Here is an 18,437-nt window from a genome sequence, read left to right on the forward strand (position 1 = left end):
ATTTCCCATTGAAGTAAGCAGAGAACGCAAAGCCTTTAAAGGGTTTTTAATTTGTTTTGGTTTTTTTACCTTTCAGCTTTGTGATTTTGATACTGTTCAGGCATGATTGCCATCTGTGTTGCAGGCAGTTTATTACAAGGGGAGGGTTATACCCAATGCCCGGATAATTGATGTGGCTTATGGAGCAAGAAAAGTCCCTTCTGGTGCATAGTGTTCCTTTGGATTTTTTTTCACAATTACTGAATAATTATAACACCACAGCATTAACTCAGTCACTTTTCCAGAAGTCTGAATAGTAGTTTTTACTCAGGATTTAAACCATCCAGTCTAACCCTCAGAAACACCTTTTCTGTGTCTGTGGCCTTCAAACCAGTGCCCAAGGAGTACCTAACAATCCATTTTCCAGTCCCCAGCCACCTCTTGTCCCATTTATTGACAAAATCCTTGTGAAAAATACACCTCGACCCCAAATTCTCCTGTGAACTATGGCTCATATTACTTTCTTTCAGCAGCTGGACTGTCTCACCTAAACTTTCTGTGTTTTCCAAAGTCTTTTCCACCATGTGATTTCTGTAGTCTTGAGTTTCATCTTTACACTGAACGCTGTATATAAATTTTCTGTCATTGTGGAAGAAGTGAATTAAAAGAACATCTAATGAGGACAGCTTGTAAATGCAAGTGAACAGAGAGAGTTTTAGTTTTTGTTACAACTTAAATCTCTGGGTTTTGAAAAAAAGATAAGTTGAAATCTTGAAGACAAACAAAAAGCATCCTAACTGTAATTTAGGTGTCTGGTTTTTTTTTTTTAAGAACTCATTTGCCATTAATACTGAGGGCAGCTGAGACTTAAATCCCCATGTTTCTCTCATTGTCATCTGTTCCCTCAACCTTATTGTGAACTTTCTGACCCGCTGAAGCCTGGATTTTCATATTCATAGTTTAAAGACAAATCCATCTAGTTTGACTTCCTGTATATTCTAGGCATGTGTGTCTCAGAGTGTCCTGAATTGTATGTGCTAATAATATGTATTTGACTTAGGCATAACAGTGAGAAAGAGCAGCCAGACCTGATCTGAAGATAGGAAGATGCACTACTTCTGGCACTTTTTAATTAAAACAAACTAGAAGGGAGCGTGTGGGAGGGAAAGGTGCCTTGCTTTCAGTTTGCCTTTAGGTTCCAACAACTGGTTTGTTAGGTTGTTCTGTGCTAGATTAAAGAGGCCTCTAATAACTGATAGTCACTCCCTGTGAAGGGATTTGTGTGTTGTAATTGCCTTACCTTTCACATTATTTTTAAGAAATGAAGCCAGCTGAGCCCTTAAAGATTCTCAGTGTAAGACAGTTTCTCTCTTTGAGTAGTTCCTGTGACTTTCTGCACCCATTCGAGTGTTTCTATGTTGCTTTGTAAAATCCAGACCCCCCAACCATGTGCAGAGTCTCACTATTGAGCAGGCCAATGCCATATACTAGGAGTTTTCCATATCATTTTTATCTCCAAACCCTTAATTTCTTTTCTTTTTTTTTTTTTTGTAAGGTGTGGACATGTTCAAAGGAAATTTAAACCAACTCCTGAGAGCTGTCTTTTCTTAAATAACTTTTACAAATCTCTTAGAAGTGGTATACAGCTTTCTCCTTCTCCATTTGCTTTCTTGAGTCCCCTAAGGAATCTGTAAACCACAGAGTAAACACCATTGCCACATGAGAGCTAAATTCTCTTAATTCTGGTTTGTAGATCAAAAGAGCAATCCTTTTTGGTCATAGTGTGATACTAGAAATGAATGTTAAATGCCTGTGTATTCTGACTTCTAAATCCTCATCTATACACAGATGTGACCTGCATGGTATGGGTGAAGGTGTCTGACTTCGCATTTTGTTGAATGAATGACTGGACCTCCTCTTTGAATTGGCTGAGCACACTGACAGGCCCAGATTACTCTCTCTCTGCCGTGTCTGCTATATTATTTACCAGTCCGCTATCCTTAGCAGTACTGGTTTTGTCTTCTGCCAGGTCATTGGTGAAAATACTGTATGGAATTTGGTACAGGGACAAGTCCCCCCACTACCACCCCCCATGGTTATGATTTTCAGTAACTGTTGGTATCTCCTGATGATTGGATTCTTTTTCTGTGTAACAGATGCATTTTGATAGTGTATAGCATTGATTTTTTTTTTTTAAAAATACCTGTATCGGCATGTTGCATATTACTAAGTAGATTATAACTGAATGGTCAGCAAACGTCATCTGTTCTCTTGCTGGCAGAAGCTGATACAAGGTTAATTAATCAGGCCGTGTGAGCTTTATGAGCCAGTCTCTCTCTAAATTAGTGATGTGGGGTTTACCTCTGGAAGTTCTTTTCCTCTACTCATGTTGAAGGAAAGAGCAGACAACTTACTAATGGCACAGTGTCCCCCAGGCTGGGGGCCCAAGGGAAGGGTTATATGGAGAAGTCTGAAGGAGGGCCTTAACTATACCCTTGTCCTCAGGGTTTCCCTCAAGACTAGCTTTAGGCAGACTCATGCTGCATCCCTGCTGCTGTGCTTGGTACATGTCCTCTCTGGAGCTCTGCTCTGTTTCTCCCCACGTGCAGCTGAGGGGGAATCCAGGCCTTTCAAAGCTTCCTTGAAGACGGATCCACGTACGATGAGAACGTACACTGGTTTAAATGAAGAGCAATGTTGTGCAGACTCAAAATGTCTTTCCTCATCAGATTTGAAAGCTTTTGTCCTTGCTGCTGCAGCTGTAACTGATTGCAGGCAAACTTCACTGTAGAGCAAGATGTATCTCTCTTACCTGGCTGCCAAACCCAACATTCCTAGGCTGGTACTCTTAGTAAAAAGAAGAGTAACCATGCTAAGTGTGCAGGGTAATTATTCAAAGTAGCTTGTGAATGATTGGAGATCATTCACCAAGCTTTCATGCTTGTGGTTGTGTCCAAGTCTTTCAGCCATGTTTACCTTTAGTAAAGCTCTCTTCCCTCTTGTCCCTCAGCACCACCTCTCAGCAGCCTAGCATTTGTGCCTGGCTTGCATTTTTTTGCCATGACACAAAAGCAATTGACGTAGAAAAATTGCTGCTTTTGCTGTGTGTCAGCAGATATTGGTATTTATTAATTCAACTGTGTCCCCTTAGTTGCTCTGAACTAGCTATCGGACTTGGTGTTACTTACTCCTTTTCTTTTCCCTTTGGAAATGAATGTTGGCACTCAGTTCTCCAGCTGCCCTCGTTCTGGCTGGTTTGTCATGTGTTGGAGGACAGATCACCAGAACACCAAGCACGAGTGTGTTCTCCTCTGAAGTAGCGGAGGCTGTACAGTTAGAACAGTAAGAGGCTCTGATCAGCTCTGAACTGAGCCCAAAGAAGCCCAAAGAGATTCACTCTATGATTATGTTGACACTAGGAGCTCTTGTTGAATATCAATATTTTAAGCAGGATGGTCCAGTCTCTAGAGAAATAAAGGTTGGATTCCAGTTTTGGGATTGCCTCTGAAGAGCTGTGTTGATATTGTGACAACTCCCAGCTCCAGGCCTGCCCTTTTTCACCTTAGCAATGTGTTTGTCTCACCTTTCCAAGTTCCTGATCACGGTGGTGCTGGGAGAAAAGATGTTTCCAGTTATTGGAGCATGGCACTCCACATTAGATCTGTGCCTCATCTCCTGCTGTGGATTGGATGGGCAGGATAGGCAGATAGGATACCCCACGCATCAGTACAGGTTGGGGGCTCACCTCCCGGAAAGCAGCTCTGTGGACAGGGACCTGGGAGTCCTGGTGGACAACAGGATGACGATGAGGCAGCAATGTGCCCTGGTGACCAAGAAGGCCAATGGCATCCCAGGGTGCATCAAGAAGAGTGTGGCCAGCACATATAATACTTATAAATACTTAAAGGGAGGGTGCCAGGTAGATGAGAACAGTCTTTTTTCAGTGGTGCCCAGTGACAGGACAAGAGGTAACGTGCACAAACTTGAACATAGGAAGTTCCATCTAAACACGAGGAGGAACTTCTTTCCTTTGAGGGTGGCAGAGCGCTGGAACAGGCTGCCCAGAGAGGTGGTGGGGTCTCCCACACTGGAGACATTCAAAACCTGTCTGGACACCGTCCTGTGCAACCTGCTGTAGGTGACCCTGCTCTGTCAGGGGAGTTGGACTAGATGATCTCCAGAGGCCCCTTCCAACCCTGACCTTTCTGTGATTCTGTGATCTTAGGGCTCACCAGCTAGATGCCTGTGTAGCCACTACTTGGGAAAGTGCAGCAGAAGTGCATCTTATGCTAAGCATGTCATTCTTCTGCTGGGACAGTATTTCCAGAGAAAGAGAGACAGTTTAGCGAAGGCAAGCAGAGTTTTGGAAAGACAGCTGTACTTTTGCTTGGGAGCAGAGTTGTCTATATACCCGTGGCTAACAACATCTCTGGGGAAAGTTTTTGTGAGAGACTTGGAGTGGATGAGGAAAGAAGGGCTGAAGAAAACCTGTTTGTTCTTGTTCATAGTGAGTGCGTGAGGGAAGTGTGCTCCTAAAGAAAAGGAAATGAGATTTAAAAGCAATGATGGTTCAGTGGGACTGCTTGGGCTGGGGGCAGGGGTGAAGTTGGGGAACACAGCTGGAGCTGGCTGATTTAAATGCAGCATTTTCTGGGAATGGAGAAGTAGCAGTGTGAGGTATAAGCCGTGCTGGTTTTTCATCTTTGACACTGCCACCTGCTTCAGCTACTTCAGTCTAACTAGTAATAAACACTTGATGAACCATTAGAGCTACTCTGGATGTTAATACATTCATGCAAATAGACTAGAAGCTCCGTTTCCCTGAATCACTTAAAATTTAGAGTTCATAGATAGTTTTCAAGGTAGATTGCTGACATTAACTGAAGGACATCAAGCTGTTAAATGGGCAATAGTCTAAGTTAGATGATTCTGTGATTATTTAACATTCATTAGTGCAGGAAAATGCTTGGGTTCTTAATGGTGTTTTATAAATCTAGAATGATTGAGATACTAGCAATCTGGTGTTAAAAGTTGTTAGCATGGGATTCCCAGGTGGAACTAGAGGCTGTATGAAAGAAATTACTTGCTTAACAGGTGGAATATTTGCTGTCTCACTTAAGTACGTAGACTGTATGGGAGTCAAAATGCAACATATGAAATAGTGGGTTTACAGTTACCCCAAATGGTCTTTTGCATTCATTGCTCCTCGGCATGTTTTAGTAAACTTCTAAATCACTGAAACAGTAAATTACTGCATCACTAAAACATGGAAGGAAAGGGGATACAAGAATTGTAATATTTAGGGCTTCTTTCACTTCCTTCTTTCTAAATGTAGTAAGTATAGTACAAAGTTTGGGAATATAGTTCATAAATTTAATTTTTAAAGGTGAGTAGCAATCTCAGATTATGTGGATTTTTTTCTTCTTCCATTGTGTAAATAATACTCTTCAGAAAGGTTTCTAGTGAATTCAGAGAAGACTTTCTGCAGCTCTGCTTATGATTCTCCACAGACTGTTGTCAGCTGATGCACAAAAAGGCATGCTCGTTGCATACTCTAATGGCAAAGATAATATCTTTGGCTGTAAAGTGCTCTTATACAAGGGAATTATTCACATATTCTTGGCTTTGCCATGTTGGGGTGGCATGGGAAGGGAGCAGAAATCAGGCAGGAAGGAATGCCAGAAAAGGCACAGAGGTCGTGCAGAAGCAGGGTGGGTGTCAGTGGGACACATGGCAGAGATGTGGTCTGCCTGGCACAGCCGCCCTCCTCTACACAGGGAGCTTCCCTACGGAAACTAAGCTCCAAGATGATTAAGGGCTTGGAGCATCTGCCTTATGAGGAAAGGCTGAGAGAGCTGGGACTCTTTAGCCTGGAGAAGAGAAGGCTGAGGGGAGACCTTATTATGGCGTACAAGTATCTAAAGGGTGGGTTGAAGGAGGATGGAGCCGGGCTCTTTTCAATGGTTCCCAGTGACAGGACGAGGGGTAATGGGCACAAGTTGGAACACAGGAAGTTCCGTTCGAATACACGGAAAAACTTCTTTACGGTGAGGGTGACAGAGCACTGGCACAGGCTGCCCAGGGAGGTTGTGGAGTCCCCTTCTCTGGAGATTTTCAAGACCCGCCTGGATGCAGTCCTGAGTGATGTGCTCTAGGCAATCCTGCTTTAGCAGGGGAGTTGGACTAGATGATCTCTAGAGGTCCCTTCCAACTCTGAAAACTCTGAACTCCTCGGCCCCTTCATCCGAGTCCCTGCAGCAGTGCGGGGCTTCTGAGTCCCAGCTGAGCAGTCACACGCCGCGTGGCTGACTTGCAGCAAGACTGCTGCAAAACGCCAGTTTGTCTGCCGAGCTGGCACTTGAAGATCACAGTTCTGCAAAGAAATTTCAGTCTTAAGTCCTTTTTTCTTAATTTGCTCCAATGTTTTCCTAGCAGTGGTACCAGCTTTGCCAGTTAACTGTAAACCACTGAGGAAGTGTGGTGTAGACATTGTCAAGGAATCCGATCAAACTGTTAACTTTCTTCTAATAGTAATTAAAAGGGAGTGTTTGAATGTATACCGAAATTATACAGCATGGTGGTTTATGGGCTCCACTGCATTTTGCTCAGAGGATGAAACAGGACTTCAGATGTTCTTGTGTGAACATTTAGACATGCTGGGATGAGGAGGAAGAAGTCTTCCTATTCCTTATTCAAGTTCTCCCTGTTTGGCAAGCTTTAATTCATCTCTCCTTGAACTGCTGTGTGTCCCATTTTGGCTACTGAATTTGTTTGTAGTGTATAAATACTTACAAAAATCCTAAATGGAGGATGTAAGAGCACTGATCAGCTGAATGAGAATACATGGTTCTGAAGCTGTGGTATGAAGCTGGAAAATAAAACCAAACACAATCCAGCACATGAACTTCTGCGGCTGTGGTTTTTTAAAAAAAGCATAGTCGAAATGCTGCTTCAGGGAAACCACTGTATTCTGCTACTGCCGTCTCTAAGTGCAATTTTAAACGCTGGCATCGGAACATGTATGGTGGTGTTCAAGGTGACCACCACAGTATGGGGATGTGGGCTGGATGTGAAAGGCGCTGATTATAAAAGATTGGTGGGAGAGGGAGAATGGTTTGGATAACCTTGAGGACTCAAAAGTTGTTGCTAAAGGACGAGGTTTGGGCCAACTTATGGCACTGTTTCACGTGTGTCAGTCAATGTCTTGTGAGTATCTGTGCTGGTTCTTTGAGAAGCAGGCCCTACCTTCCCAAAATGCAGGCTTATTTTTTTTGCATAAAACCAACATGCCCTTGATTTTAAAGTGGTTAAAGTTAAAGGGATTTGCTCTCAACAGCCTCAGCTGACTGAAATAGGTTCTGACAGTCGTGATATTTAACATTTTAGAGGTGAGATTGTAGGCTGCCCTTTAACGGGGGCAACCATTTCTGATTCAGAGCTTAATAACAGGGGTTACAGGGGATGAACACCTTGTGTTGAGAAAAGAAAAGGAATGTTAGGCCAGTGTTCCCGCCACGCTTCTCCGGGCAGTGGGGGCAGGTGGGAGGAGGATGGCAGCGAGTTGTATCTCTTAATTGTCAAATGCTGATCTATTTTAAGAGCACCAAACTGGAAACTGTTCTCTAAAGCTTTGCTTTGCTATGGCCTTCTAGTGATTTTTTTCACTGCCTGAAATATATTGCTTTTTTGCTGGCCCATCAGCAAAACATATGTGACCTTTCTCTACCTAATTCTGAAAGTTTTCTGCCTGTCACCAGCTCCTCTGTGTACAGGAGAGACACAAGAACTTTTTCAAGCCGTAAATGGAAATCACAAACTTGAGGCTAAATACAGGCCAGTGCGTTTTCTCTGAATTTAACTTTATTATGTTAATCAGATAGATAACTTGAGAGAGAAAAATGTTTTTTCTCTGTGGAGAAGAGATCTGTATTTGCCCTTACTGAAAGGCAGAGAGGTAATTATCACCTGTGGGACAGGGATGGATGAGCAGGAGGGAAATCCTACTGTGCCCCAAAGCTGTCCTCGTGAGGTTCTGATTCAGAGATGAATTTAAATTGCTTGACTTGCCTTATAAAGGTATTCTGTACATCTTCCATATGGATTAAATCTAAGGTGTTGACAGTAGGATGTTTGTTTTGTGAAACAACTGGTAATGGTGCATTTCTGTCATTTAACAATTTCCCTGGTAAATTCTTTCTGATGCATAGTATTTGTGTGGTTTAGCCCCCATACTTTTCATGAGGGCACTTGATATACTTTCTGTATGTGAACATATTTTTAAGTGTGTAGTATGAAGTATGAAGTAATGAAATGAAGTAATACTGTGCTCGCACAGAAATGACCCGCCTATACAATCACTGCCTGTTGAAGATATAATCACTGAGCATTAGTGATTCATTAGCAGTTCTCAGTCCATTGGTTTCCAAGAGGGCAATATCAAATCAGTGCAGTGTTCTTGGTTATAATCACTGGCTCGTCTAAATACATGTGTTGACGGTTGTTGTTTTATGGGGAAGGGTCAGACAAATGTTCCTGCAAGTTGGGAAGCATGAATGCTAAGAAGAACGTGGAGCAAGGAAAATGAGGGATTAATGCAAATGACATGTTGTTGCAGATGGTGAAAAAGATGAGTCAGACTCGGATGTGCTAATAGCTGTTATTGATGAAGGAATTCTTTCTCAAACAGTTGTTAGTATGCTTTAAGCTTATCATTTGGGGGCCTGTGTGTTTATCCCCAGGCTTTAACAACACAGACTGTTCAAGAGCTGACGCTCATAGCTACTTGTTCACAGCTGCTTGCACACATGGCTGCATGGAGAAGGTCTCCAGCAAGATGATCAATGCCAGAATCAGTGACTGGCTGTGTTGTTTTCCCTTGGATAAGAGGATACATATCAATTATTGAAATAACATTAAAAGAGAGCAGAAGAAAGGAGAGCTTTAATATTTTACCCAGCACATCTTAAGCTTTGCAAACCAGAATAAGTGGCATGTTAGAAGTGTCTAGTTATACACACCAGGAGGAAAATCTGCCCATCGGTGGAGTTATCTGTGTCGGAGAGAGGGGGTGTCCTTGCCTTTCACTTCTTTCACTGTCTAAACTGCAGTTCCCCTCTTTTAGAAGAGGCTGCATTGATTGTTCTTCTTTCGGGATAACAATGACCTTTTCCATAGAAGGGAGAACTCCAAACTAAGGAACTGGGTCCAACCATCATACAAATTCAAATAGACATAGCTGGACCAAGTGTTTGTTCGGAGTGGAGACTGAAAAATGTATCTAAGTGGACAGTGCCACAGCACTCTATGCAATAGTTCATAGACACTGACTATATTCTAGGACTCTTGTCTTTATCCAAATATCTGCTGTTTTTTGATTTGCAGAGCTTCTGTTGAAGTCCTGCCCTGTCTCTGAATGTATTTTAAACAAAATACATCCAAGCCTTGAAAGTTGACGGATTCTGCTGTTGACCTTCTGCCATTGAGGAAAATTGTTTGTTTATTCTCATTTTTCTGCCCTTAATCGGAGATCAGAGTGGTCAAATTGTACTTCTTGCAGCTCAAACAATAATTACTCATTACTGCACCATGAGGAGCTTTGCTAGATGCCTTCCAAAAATAGAAGTTGGTCACTAGTTCTTTCCTCCTAACTCTTTTATTGCTACAATCAAAGAATTACAATAGAGGATGCTTTTTCTTTGCACCATAATCCTGCAGGGGTGTCTTTAGGATTCTGCTTTCTAGGAGCTATTCAGTTGATTTATTAAGGCAAGCAAAGTCTAACTTGCCCAGATTACTATCTAAGCCTTTTAAAATTAGGTAAAACAAACTTGTTTTCCAGTTTTCTGGAAGAGATCCTGGTCTTAATAAGGCTGCATGTTTTTACTGTGTATCTAGTCACTTGGAGGTTCAACATCTAGGCCCCATCCTTTGCTGCTCACAGTCCAAATCCCTTCGGGTTGTTTATACTGAAAAAAATTGGTGGTAGAATTAGGAATCTTTGATGTTACCTTCCCATTTACAAAACTATTCAAGGTCCTTCTCTCATCTGCTACAGCAGGTAGCATCCGTGTTCTCTCCTTGTCTCTTTCGAGGAGATACACAGATCTCACCCCGAAATTGAATTGTTCTCTGAGCCAGGCTCTGCTTGTTTTATCATTGTTTTGTGGGTTTTTTTTTGGTGCTTTCTTCTCCTACTCTGTGCTAGTTCCTGTGGCGTTTCTGCTGACTCCTCTCTCACTCTCCTGCAACTGTGTACGTGCAGCCCTTTACCAGAAGCAATGTACACCTTAGCCCCTTTTCTAGAGTCCCTGGGCAGCCCCAGAAATACCTTTGGTTTGGGCAGTGACGTATGCTCATGTTTGGAGTGGAGGCTGCTAAACTGTTTCAGATAGCATCTTAAATAATAAGTCCTCGTTTTTCTACTAGTTTCAGTACGTATTATGTTGATTGTGATAGGTTCCTACCTTTATTATCAAGCTTCAAGTCAGCTAAACTTCCACATGTGGAGATATGCTCCGGGGTGCTGATGTGGCTGGAAACGTGTCACTGAATGCAGAAGCCATTCCAAGGAGAGAGCTCCAGTCCCTCCCCCTGCAGGGGAGCTCTGGGTAGAGACTCTGAGTTGCTTCGCTCCTCCATGAACTTCACTTTTTCCTCTTCTCTCACCACTCAAAGGAAAATTTTCACCAGGAGGAAAAATAAGACTATTTCTGCTTACAGTTCTCCAGATTCCTCCCCATGCCTTTTTGGAACTTCATACAGTGTTTTCTACGCTCCTGTCCTCCAGAACAGAAGCTGATCTTAAGCGATAGTATGATTTTTGGTTGAGATGCCAAAGGAAAGCTGCACTAACTTGCTAGTGTGTTTGCTGATGTTTTACAGGTCAGAAGAGAGCCAACCCAGAAGGCTCCCTCTGGAAGGCAGTGTCTTTCTTTTTAAGGGACTCTTCTGGGCAGCTCATTGAAAAGTCACTGACTGGGGTTTTGTGACTCCCACAAGCTCTGAAATTGTATAGCAGTCAAAGCCAACCCTTTACAGATGGCAGCACCCAGAAAAATTCAGGAAGGAGTGATCTGATAGTAATGCAGTGAAGTAAGTGGAAGAGTTCCCAACAGGTAGTGCTTTGTCTTCTGGGACAATTTAAAAAAGCTATAGTGACCCTGCAGTGTTGGGGAAGCAATACGTGCATCCCTTAGAGGTATTTATCTTATTTCTTTGGAGAACCAAGTAATTAGTGGTGTTCTAACAGCTCCTTTCTTTTTCCATGTTGTTCCACTCTTGTGTCTTGTTCAGAATTGGAGATCACTTAAGAATATTGGCAGATAAGGTCCTTTTATGCAGAAAATGCCCTCTCCTTTCCTTGTCTTTATCGTTCCCTCTTTCAAACATCAACAGTTATGGCAACAGGAAGGTTGGAGGCAAATAAGCAGCTGGCAGTCTTCTTAATGGGCAGAAACACAGGCTGGACTCTCTGCTGAATTCAACAGCACAGTGGTAGAATCGCAGTAGCATTGCTAACCGCGCACAGAGTGCATTTTGAGCTCGCAGGGTAGCTGGATTTAATGAGGTGAGATATTGCTCCCGCTAAACCTTCTACCAGAGCTGAACAACGTGATGCATACAAATGCAGAAAACGTGGCCTAAGGTTTAAAAGTGGCTTTCCTTCCTTATTTATTTATTTGTTTATTTTCCAGAACAAAATGGTAATAGATGGTCAGGGTAGCAAAACTAGGACTGAGAGAGCTGCTTAGTTGCTGATTCTGGATTACTTCAAAGAAGAAGAAAAGAGAGACATTGTGGTTGCCTCTCTTATTTGGCTTTAATGCAATGCCCTTCTTTTAGCCTAGGAAGTTTTCCACAAATAAGAGAGAGTGAGAGGGGGAAAAAAAGTAGGTTTGACAACTATGGACTTAGATACTAGTGCTCCAGGGTTTGATTTCAAATATACTTGTATCTCATCCCTCCTGCTCTTGGTGTCTTTTGTTGAACCCTGACTTTGCAGACTGTTTTTCTGACATATCTATATTATGCTTCAATCCCTTCTTTTTTTTTTTTTTTTTTTTTTTTTTTTTGTCTGCTGAGAGTTTCCTTAGCTCTGTTCCCAGTTACATGATAACAAAAGGTATTTTACAATTGATATGCCAGTAAGGTGAAAATGTTTGGTAACTGTTAGCTTTATTTGGCGCCAGATTTAAATTGTGCAGATTTACCAGGTCTAATGGGACAAATTCATTCTTGATGTGATTGAAAGGCATTGAAAGGCTGAATATGTCCTTAGTTATCTGTGAATGGAGGTGAATACTCCAAATGTCAGACCTCAGTCCTACTGTCCTGAACTTTAAAGAAGTTTTGATTGGAGTTTCAATCCAAACTCCATTGCTTGGCTTTATCTGCCTGGTTTGAAATCAATCCAGAGCTGAAACAGCCTCCACGCTTCAGGGTGGTTCAAATTTGAATTTCAAGGACGGGGAGGATCAGGAGGAAGGGAGGAGGGAAGCCAGTGGGGTTCCTTGATTACTAGTAATGTTTTGATTAACTGGAATAGAGCTACATGAGTTTGATAATCTGAGTTCGTCTTTAGAATATTGCTGTCTATTAGGAGAAAGCTGCACGGGAAGTGGTTCCTTCTCATAGCACCACAGTTGTGTGAAAGCAATTTTATCCTGTCATTTTTAATGGAAGTTAAACCAGGAGTGATAGTATTTGAAGGCTGTCGCTTCTGGCTGACAACTACTTCACCTCTGTTTTCATGCACTCACCTTTATGTTTATAAGCGTCCCCTGCCAAGGTACAGCTTAAATATACGGACTTCTGCGTGCCTGTACTGTATATGGACTACCTACAAAATCCGTTTGTCTGAGAACTATTCAGAAGTCAGTGTTGAGATGTGCAAGGTATGAGAGTGCATGCCCGTGTCTGCGCTTGGTGACAAACTTTGGATTAAATCCTAAAACACCTCCCAGGTTGCAGCTATAAACACAACTGTTGTAAGCAGTAGTGGGTAAGGCCAGCTCAGCACATGTGGAGTTATATGGTGGCATGCATCAATAAAACAGCTCGTCTACAGTCACAGCTATTTTTCGTGCTGGGGCATCCCGGAATACTGCAGCTGCTGCTGCTGCCTGCACTGAGATGCTAAGGGCTTTACTTCGGCCACTGTTAGCTTCTGCTTCTGTTCCTGGGGTCTCATTCCTCCCCTGTGATGGAGTGGCCATACAATGCCAATCCTGCGGGTGACACCTAGTGCCCCTGGGTTTTGGTACCCAGCCATCTAGAAGCAGAACAGAAGGAATCGGAGCCTTTACAGCACTCTGGGGTTGGAAGGGCGGAGGAAGCGGAGACTGGGGCTGTCTGGACATGTGTGCCAGTGAAATTTTACTGAACGGACTTTCTGGAGCGCTCAGAGCAAGCTGTCACTGTGCTCCAGGTTTTCAGGACATGAAAAGGAATTATACTCTTTAGGAACTCATCTAAAAAGTGTAGTAGTGCCGCTCACTTACAGCCTGTGAGTCAAAGCCTCACGGGAAGCATGTTTGCAGTTTGGGGATCGGTAGAAGCACTGACAGGGATCACCTCTATGTACCAGCGTGTGCACGGTGATGCAGTCTGTTGCACGACAGAGGGGATGATGCCCAGGGCCTATTCTGTCCTGTCCCCCAGAATCACGGCCACATCCGGCCTTTGCTACTGTCTATAAGCACCATGGTGAATTCAGCTTGGCTTAGTGGGCATCAGCCAGTGGGCACATGCTGAAAACTGCAAGAAAGCCCAGTAGCAGGGAGAATAGGGGCATTCTTTCTTTTTTTATGGAGGGAATAATTTGCAATTCCTTTTTAAGAGAATTATATTACAGGGGCATTTAAGCTTCAGTGACCAGAGACTCGGCACCACAAGATGTTCTTATCACTGTCCGAGAGGCCCTCAGCACCTTGCAGAAGTGGACTGCACCTCATCACCCACGTTAGACTGGCACACGGGGTCTTCCTCCTTTCCCTACACCTTGCGTTGCTTTCCTAGTGTGGTAGGATACTTCGTCTTCCCCCCACGCCATGATTCCCAGACCTGTCAAATTAGTGGTTTCTTAGCACTTAAATCTGTTCTGCTCCCTGTGTCTTTTGGGTCTGGTTTTGCTTCTGAATTCAGTGGGGCTTCTGTCCATGGTTTCAATATATTAGGAGAGGGACATTGCTTTTAAAAAGCAAAGCAAACGACATGAATTCTGAGTAGGAAAACACTTTTAAGGTGTAATTCATTTTATGGTGAAGTGCTTTTGACCTTTGTATAAAATAAGAATCCTAAAAAAATCCTTCAACTACGCAAAGCAAAACAAACTTGGCACATTAAATAACGTGTTAATAAGCATCTATAAAATAGATGATGGTTTCAATCTGATTTATATTTCAGTCCTGTGGAGACAGCGGATGAATCATATATGGTTATGGCACTTGTGAATTGTAAGTCTCCTCACGACTGAAGGTAAATGTCAAAGATGCCATGTGTTAGAACAAGACATTTTTCTTGGCAGGTATGGCTTATTCAGGAAATAGGCTTCTGTTTTATACATACACACTCTACATTGCTCAATTGAGTGTATCAGTTCCTCGAGCGCCCATCTTGTAGCTCTCTTGTGTGGTTGAATACCTCCTCCTCATTTAGGTAAATAGCATTTTCTTTGGTAGTGGAGAAGGGAGAGGGTATGATCAGTGAATCCTTTCTCTTTGGCGCTCTTCTAGTAAGCAATAAGCAGAACACATCTGTCACCTGTGCGGTTCGGAGGCACAACGTGAGCTGCGTTAGAACTGAGTTGCCAGAAGGCAAAATCTTTGTGGCCGTGTCCTCTGCTCATGACTTCCTACCTGAGCGGAGGGGTGTTTCTCCTGTCAGTGCTTGGAACTCTGGCCTGGCCTTTTTCCAGCAAACACAAAAGGCATCAGACATTCAGGCTGAGCAAAGGATGTCTGATGCAAAGCTTTTATCTCCTGACCTTCCAGGGCTTCTCTGAGAGAGGTGAAAGCTTTCCTAGAAGACCTGGCTCTGAAATGGTTCCCTGGAGAGTTTTCACATCTCCTGGTCTTTTTTAGCTTCTCCCTGCTGTCGACACCCTCCAGAGAATATGCTGTATCCACCAGAAACACATCACAGAGTATTGCCTACCGAGCCTATGCATTTTCTCCCTTCACCTGAGAAACTAGTGTAACTCAAGGAGATTGGGAGACTCCAGGTACATGAACCATCATAACTCTAAGACCTGCATATTTCTGGTGGTTTACTGACTCTGTACGAAAGAACAGAGTATCTTTGGGCCAGGCACAAAGGAAGGACGGGATTGGTATGAGTGAGAGCAAAGGTATCGGTTCCCTTATAGCTTGGCCTCAGAAAGTCAGACATTGGACAGAATATGACCCTTGTTGAATACATCTGAAGATGAGATTACCAAAGTATTGTGACTCTGTAACTGTTCCAGTAGAACACACGTCAAGGAAAAGTGGAGCTTCAAGATGTCGAGAGTACAAAGATGTGTTCCTACTAGTCCCAAGTGGATGGAGGTGCCATTGTGCACACATGAAACATGCCTCTGATGGCTGCACCTTGATTCCTGTAGCTCCATATTCGATCTCTTTCTCCTAGATCCTCACCTGTTGCCTATCTGCTCTACTTACAACCACTGATTGCCACTGCTCTGTTGCTGTGTACCACAAAGAAGTTGTGGTCCTCAGCCAATCTCTGTAACCTCGGGCACTCTGCTGGATGGTGGTTTTGAACTATCCTACTTTCTTCTTTCTGGATGTTGCCTCCCTGACAGATTGCTACAGCTCTGATGAGGCAACACAGGGCAGTTTATAGGGAACTCTCCAGATTATATTCTGTAGTGGATTCTTTAGTTCCTATAGAAATGATTGATCTCTTCTTCTATTGTAGTCCCAGGTGAGGTAAGCTCATCTTGGCCAGTGATGAGTAGTGGAGTGGCTACAAGGGAGACGGGGATGTACCCCTGATGAAAACCTTGTTGGAATGGGAGGTAGGGTTATTCCTGTACTGTTACACACCCTACACATATCTAAAAGGACCTCATACGTGAAAGTCGCCTTACTGCTAGCAGTGAGTTTCATAGATGGAAAATTCAGGGGTTCTGAGTTGTTACAGGTGTATCTCGGCAGAAACATAGCTGAACTAGTGCAAAGGATATTGTTGGCTGTCCCTCAGCTGCAGGGGTCAGGATGCTTTTCCAGGTTGGATGAGTTTAACTGAGCGGCAGGGACAGGGGATGACACTAAGCAGATTTTAAGAAATTTCCTTTAAACCAGCATTTTTTGGAATCTGGCATCTGAATCTCTCTTCTCATATGATGTGCAAGAGAGATGATTAGCAGAGATTTCAAAAGCAATGCAATTCAATATAATGGAAAACACCTGACCTGTATCTGATTCCATTTGGGATCCCAGTAACAGCTGCAAATGAGGCCAAGCTGAATTCCATCAGCACAGCGAGATCTCAAGAGCCCCTTTGGAAGTATGCCCGGAATACAAAATACAGTTAACCCCCTTGCATTTATTAGCATTACAACTCCCTGAGTGGGAGAGTGGGGATGTGCATGTGTGTGACTTGGTGGCTAAAGGTGGAGTTGTGCTGCTTAAATTTCTGAGGATGAATTCATTGAGGCCTCAATGCTTGATGAGGCTGGGATGCTTTTAAGCTGGGGAAGGAGAAAGGTTGAGCGCCTGCTGGGATTCCATTTTGCAAGCAGTTCCTTTCTTTATAATGACAGGAATTGTTCTGCTGCAATGTGTTTCTAGTAAAAACTGGCTTTTTCATCCAAAAGACTAGGGTTGGTTTTTTTTTTTTTCAGGAAGTATTGATTTCCCACTCAGTCTCAGTGGGATTTACCAAAAGAAGCAAATTCCTTTCTTGTCCATTGTCCATGCAAAGACTCAGGGGAGCAGGTAAAGGGATTTTAGCAAAGTGAGAATAATAATGCACTGAACTCTTGTCAAAAGTTGAGAGTTTTTTATATGTATGTGAATCTCTGTGTACATATGAATATACGCCCATGTGCATATATATTTAATGAAAACTTGAACAATTTTGTGGAAAAATGTCCATGCCAATACTTTCAGTTTCATCAGACTCTCCTATTCAATTCTAATAATCCAGGTTCCTTTGGGGATGGTCAAAATCTGCACCTGTGACTTTACCCTTCAGTTGGCTTCAGTCTCTATGTTGGATCAAACCCGTTCGTTGTCTAGTCCCCCTCTGCCTTGTTCTCCGGTGATGTGTTGGACCTATAGCCTCTGCATCCTTGCGTGCTAAAATTGGTACAGTCTCCGACATCCCAGAGGGCCCTCCAGAGCATTACAGATGGATGGGAGGCCTGATGAATTCAAATCATGTGCTTCTCCTTCATTACCTTCCACCCACCCAGTTCAACACAGCAGATCTTCCCATTGTATCTTGTAAAATAATTTTTCTTCCCCATCCCCCGCTTATTTAGGCTGTACCCTTGGCTTAGTCCCTTCATAGTGCTCTCAATGTCAGGAGCATGCCCTTGTGTTACAGCACAGCCTCGCGTGGCTTAGCTCCGCTGCTTTGGCACTGGGAGAACCGTCTCTGCTTTCTCACCCAGATAGCAACATTGCTCCTTGGTATAAACGCATTAATTGCCGTCTTTGTTGGTTCCCACTTAAAAGAGTTGTGTCCCAGGTGCTAGCGGGCTGGTGTGTCTGCAAGCCAGGGCTTGCTGCTGGTACTGCTAAGGTGGCATAGTTCTTATCTCCTACTTTGGGCACATCTTAGCCCACAAAGGGTTTGGGCTGGTTTGTTACTGCCTGCCAGACAATTTCATCTGTCTTACGTAGTGGTGAGGAGGAAATGATATAGACACACCATTTGGGTCTATGTATGCCATAAGGCTTTATTTTTACAAAGAATACAGGTGGTGTTGCTGCAGTGTAAAAAAAAAAAAACAAAAAAAAAAAACCAACAAAAACTTAAAGTTAAAAAACTTAAGTTTTTTAGCTGTTGAAGAGTACCAGAAGCAGTTGCCATTTCCACGGCTACTTTGGCATGTTTTGGTTTCTAGATCAGCAAGGACTGGCCATTCAACTCAACTGATTTGCAACTCGATTGATTTATTTTCCCAAAACTTTTTTATCACATCTAAAAATAAAAAGAAATTCTGCCAGCAGCCAGATCAGTTCCCTGCCCTTCATCAAATGATAGATAACAAGAACTAACTGGAATTCTTAGTGGAAATCAAGAGAGAGGTTGGGGACAGACCAGAAGCTAAGCCTGGTGTCTCCTCACCTCTGAAAATCTGAGACATGCGTGTGCCAATATTCTGATAGGATGGGTTCAAAAAGGGTCAGTTTTCAGCTGCTGCCTCCCTCTTTTTCCCTCCCTTTCCCCTCTTCCCATCAGCTTCTCTGTAAATCATCTCCCTCTTCTGGCTGTTCCAGGACTAC

The sequence above is a fragment of the Vanellus vanellus genome (genome assembly GCF_965231255.1).
Source record: "Vanellus vanellus genome assembly, chromosome: 6".
NCBI classification, from domain to species: domain Eukaryota; kingdom Metazoa; phylum Chordata; class Aves; order Charadriiformes; family Charadriidae; genus Vanellus; species Vanellus vanellus.